Here is a 5,909-nt window from a genome sequence, read left to right as displayed (position 1 = left end):
CGGGAGGGACGGAGCGGAGGGGGGGGGGGGGGGGGGCACACGGGGCGTTTGGATACGGAGCTTAAAGGCACAGCCTGAGAAGCAGAAACGATTCACCCTGAAAAGCTGGTTTGTTTCTTCACTGGGCGTTGGGTTTAAGCACTTTTTTTCCCCTCCCCCAGCTGCCTGCGTTGGAAACTCGAGCAGAGATGCGCCAGCTCTTGCCTCTCCCCAGCCCGGAGAAAAGTTTCTGCAGTTCTCTACAACTCCCGTTCACTTCAGGAGCCTTCCTCCAGCGGGACAGAAAGCAAAACTGCTGCCTGAAGTGCTGGTGATTCATGCCAGCTGCACTGAATTCACTCCACTCACCAGAACTTGTCAGCCCCCCTCCCAGTAAACCCGTGTGGGTGAGCGGTTAACAAGCACTGTCCCATGCACACAGAAAACAGTCAAGTGAAGCACTTTTACAAAAAAAACCCCACTCATTTTCTCAGTCAGACACCCATAGCCCTTACAGTCCATCCTCTGTTTATCATCATAACAATATCCGTGTGAGGAAAATGGCCCAACTGCTGCACAGGGACAGGCAGGGATTATCTAGCATCACACACCCCTACAGCAGAGGCCAAAACTGGACAGGGTTCTTTGTGCTGGAGTTGATGTTTGAGCCCACAAATGAGCCTTCCGCCATCTCGACAAGATGAAAAACACACGAAAAACTGAGAACTCGTTTTGCTTTAATCGGAATTTTTGCCGGCTGCTTGACAGTCAGCTTTCACCCAATGGCCAATTCTGATCCCAAGCAGCTTCAACGTTAATGGCAAACTTTAGCAGTTAGTGTGTTTAAAGAGCAAAGCAAGGAAAGAATGCAAGATTTTTAAATTATAAAATGATCTTAGAGACTTCTCTGAAGTTGGTTTTGATAAGAGCTTATTCTTTCATTCCTAACATCTGCTATCCCACAGATCTCTCCAGACTGTGCAGCAACCACTGAAAACTGTTTCAGGTTTCCTCCTGAGCACCAGTAATGAAGACTTGGCTGGTTAAAATTCCTCCTGCAGGTTGAAAGAACCAGGAAAATGCAGCAGTCTCTGAATATAAACACATTTGGCTGTAAGTGAGCCAGTGAATGCCACAAATAGCTCCTGTCCTTACTGACAGACTGCATGTACCGTACGTACATCCCCGTGAAAGAGCTGAGCAGAAGACTGATACGCTCCTAAAAGTTCAGCAGATAAAGAACAACCTGCACATATCTTTGTGGGTCTGGGGGAGACAAAACTGCTTGACCAAACCCCAAAAGCAGTAAGGGGAGGAGGGGAGATATGGCTGCAATAAGAGAAGAAACCAGCAAAATCTAGTAGGTGCATTAGTGGTAGAATAGGTTAAAAACGAGGAGTAGCAGTAGCAGCCTCTGCAGTCCCGCCGAAGGGGCTAGGAGCAAACACACAAACATTAAACGAGAAGGCAATCACTGTGAACGCGGTCACTGGCCACCAAACTCACCAAACTCAACGGGGGCAGTTGGGTCCACTCTGCTCATTGCAGGCTTGCTGCACACCCTATTACAGTGTACAGATAAAATAAACACTGCACTAAAGCAACATAATACTCAAAATTCAACCCAACAATTGGGAAAACATCATGGTGCACCGGGAGGATTTAAACACCCTTAACAGTATTTAGCTGGTTTGCCACGTTACACGTTGGAGTGCTGAGAAATGCTTTGCACAGGATACATAATTATTTCAATGGCTAAAAATTTCTGGGTGCAAAGTACACAGCAAGGAGGGCTTTACATGAAAGGATTTCAAAGATAATTTGTTTCATTCTGCTTCCTGGGAAAGGCTTTTTACTGGGGGCATGGGAAAAATGAAGGTGAGATTTAATGGTTGTATCTCCTGGTTCTCTTCCTGTGATACAACAGCTAGGAAATGGAACAGGGACAGAAAATAACAGCTTATGGCAACTTATCAGAAATTAAGAGTTATTTTATCATCAGAACCCCATTCTGATACATCAAGGATGGGCATCACACACTCTGCAGCACCAGCCCCAAGTCACATTTTCAGTGCAGATTTCCTTTTTTCATGTTCTTTTTCTGCACTGGGAAGAGACATTTCTTAGACCTGAAGGGAACAACAAAAGTATCTGCTGATTTAATTTCATTTTAAATCTTGATTTCAGAGCAATAAACCAATCCAAATAGAAAAGAGTATAGGAAAGGAAGAAATACTCATATATAACTTTATGAGGAAATTTGAGAAGAAAAACTTTTTTTCCCCATAAAATCCAATTCTGCAGTAGTGTTTTTTATAAATACAAAAACCTGATGATTATACAGCTTTTTCCTGCTAGAAGTTCCCCCTCTTTTTTTTTTTCCCACAGAAATATTATAGAAATACTGATTGACTTGTTTACTTCTTATTAATGAAAGTTATTTGAACTTTTATAGAATTGTTTTTAGCATATGGCAGCTACTGAACAACTCCGTAATGGCCACAGCTTTGTGTCCCTTTGCTAACCTCCATCCTAGGTAGGGTACAAAATAAATATACTCTTGATATGGACTTCTGGAGGTCTCTAAACCAACTTCCCACTTGGAATAGGACTATCACCCTAGTCACTGTAGTAGATCCTGTGGATCTTTTTGCCAGCTTTAAAGAGCTACTGCCTACGGCTAACATGACAGTAATAAGGAAATAGAGTGCAGCAGGCAGGACAAAAGAAACCTCCTGAAGTTCAACAAGACAAAAATTCTGCCCCTGGGATGGACTAACCCCATGCCAGACGGTCCGTGCAGCTCCTTGTTGCTCTCTGCCTTACTGGTCCATCCCCATGTTGGGAGGCAAACAGATCTAGGAAGAGGCACGAGGCCAAGGCTTGCTGCTCAGGTGGCATTTCCTTGTATCCTGCAGGGAAAAGAGGATTTCCCCTGCCCCACACAGAGGAAAACGTGGAACATTTGAACAGCTGGACTACATGGCTATGCACTAGCGGAGGACGCATACATACTTGACCATCATGAGGCTAAAGACCATAAGAACCTTTTGATGGATACCTGGGAGGCCATTTGCCCTCCCAACCTTTTTTCCCCCTAAAGCATCTAGATTTTTTGTGGAAACCTTTTATGCAAGAACTAGTGACAGCTGTCCTGATCTGATGCATCAACCCAAAAATAAGATATAACAGTAGATTACTGCTTCTGCTCCACTGCAGTTAACCAGCGAGGTGAAAGTGAAAAAAGCAGTCCTTTAAAAATATCTGAGAAGATTGCAAGGTTCCCCTGGGCTAGAGCCAGGGTTTTTTTTGGACTTGCTCAGGAGCACCTGCTGGAAACAGGATGATTCCTAGGAGCTACTGGAGACCTATAGCACACCTCGTCCCCAAGCTGCAGCTCTCTCCGAGGAAGCAGTATGAAAAGGTGATGTAGAGAGTCAAGTCTGTCTTGGAGGTGATAGTGAAGAGAAGGAATGTGGAGACTGACAACCCATGAATATGAGAATTGTATTTAAACAGAAAAACCTGAGATCAAAATTCAAAATACTGTATTTGCCTGAATACAGTTCCCACAAAAGGAAAAATACCACAGATTCATACCTAATGTCATGCTTAAAGGCTAAAGAAGGTCAGAGCTTTGTATTTTCACTCATCATTGCTATTTTTCTGTTCCAGTAACTTTCTTCTACCTCCTACTACACAACAGCACTGGGCCTGTGAATGCTGGAAATCTGGGCTGCTGCAGTTCATTATGGTGAGTGAAAAGCTCTCTCTTATCTGATATGTACGATATGCAATCTTCATTCCCTTCTAAAACAGAAAAAAATAATTAAAGTAACTTGGGATACGTGGCAAGAGCTATGGAACTTGCTACACGTGAGCTGTGAGTATACAACTCAAGTGTGTCTTTCAGTTGTGGTATAGCTGGGGATCAAGGTTGTCCCTGTGTGCACAGCCAGTCCCCACTTCATCATCTGCACAGGTGAGATAATGAACTAATTTGAGACAAGGAACTGACCTGAAACTAGGCAATTGACTGAAAATCTTCACAAGAAAGTATTTGAGCAATTGGTGCAGGAGGTCTCCGGGTGGGAATTTTGGTGTGCCCTGAAGACAACCTTCAGGCAGTACCTGTGCCTAGACCAATTCCTGTGCTTAATGAGCCATCGTCCTGGGTGGAGAATCCAGCCTTCCCTTCCAGAGACTCTGCCAGGGGCTTCTTGCTGCAGAACTGAGCAAGTTGTGCGCAGGTAAGATGCTTGTAAATAGTTGTTCCTGTAGATGCAGAAATGGTCACTTAGGACAGATCTTTAGTAAATACCTGAGATAGCTGGGAGATGCTTTGAATGTAATTAAGATAATCAATAGTGATAGATCACGCAGGTGTGGTACTAGCAGTAGAACGATGGGCCAGCTCTACTGTAAGAATTCAGCAGAACAGCGCTTTAGGGTCTCACCTGATTTAACACATCCCCCCTCCCCCCCATTAGAGCATTAGTCTGTGCCAAGACCAGTAATTTAGGTTTGGGTTGGGTTTTTTGTTTTGTTTTAAAACAAATGCTGTGTCCATGTCTATGCAATGGATATAGTAATATAGAAGTCACACAACTTGTTCATTGTGCTAATTTTGTTCTACTACACAGGTGTATGTTTAAGTCTAGAATACTAGTTACTGTTTCAACTAGTATAGGATGAGGTTTAGAAGACCTTAGGATGAGCTTTGTGGCCAGACTGTATTTTACTATTTACTACCCTTTATTTAACACAAAACCAGTCTTTCTGGTTTTGAACCCTCTTTGTTTGAATGGAAGTAGCTGTCTCTTGATTCCCCAGCAACAGAAAGGCTGTCTCACTGCTGCAACTTTTTTTTTTTTTTTTTTTTTTTTTTTTTAAAGCCAGGCAACACAAGAAATTTCTCAATTTTTGTCTTCCTGGCTGTATTTACATATCTAAACGTGATATGCAGGGCATACTGAAAACCATGGGCACAAAACCACAGAGTGGAAACATACCTGTTTTCAGTTTGTACCATTCTCGGATACATCCATAACTTCCCCTGTAATTCAATAGAAATTTACTATTTTTTAAAAAGAGGGACTGTTAGTAACCACCTTCCTTCCCAAGCAATAGCACTACAGCACGCAACAGATCTGTCAAAACTGATTGTATCAGTACAACCATCACATCAGGGTTATAAAAGCAGGGAAAAGAGATGACTTGCATGGACTGCTTGGTGATGTGAAACACTGTTTCTTGTATCAAGTCTTGTGCATTAACCGAAAACTTGAAAAGCCATGGGCAAGTTTTAAGAATTTTGCGTGGAATCCAGCCCAAGATGGAAGCTGTGCACAGTGATCTTTTAAATCACAAAAGATATTTTATCGCATCCTGGTGGAAACAATAAAAAAGTAAACAACTGGATTTCAAATGTAAAGGTGATACAAAAGAGCAGAATTCTGTTCAAAAATTAACTATCTTTATTTTACAGTTTTAGAAAACTTTTACAGCTTTGAACTAAAACAGGTTAAAAGAAAGTAAATTCCAGTGTTTTTTGAAAGGAAAACAGAAGAAAAAAAACCCACTGCAATTTCAGTTGACCGGTCATTTTCAATTTTGTTTTGTTTCAACGTATCTATGTATGCTTTAAACAGGCTTAATTACTCCATGGAAAATTCACTCTGCAGAAACCCTTGGGTATTTCTCATCTCTTGTCCTAAGATTCTGTTCCCCCCACAGTTAATTTTGAAGTAGGATTTTTCCCATATTACATCGCAGAAGGAAGAAGCAAATCTACATTTGGTCACTGGAAATGCTATGTATTACAATGTATTTACAAATATAAAAATATATATATATATATATAATGATATGCTGTGCAATTGGATACAAGACTGTAATTCAGTCGGGGGAGGGCTGATATCAAAACCATG

Source organism: Accipiter gentilis, chromosome 8 (genome assembly GCF_929443795.1).
Source record: "Accipiter gentilis chromosome 8, bAccGen1.1, whole genome shotgun sequence".
In the NCBI taxonomy this organism is placed as follows: Eukaryota; Metazoa; Chordata; class Aves; order Accipitriformes; family Accipitridae; genus Astur; species Astur gentilis.
This window is presented reverse-complemented; position numbering follows the sequence as displayed.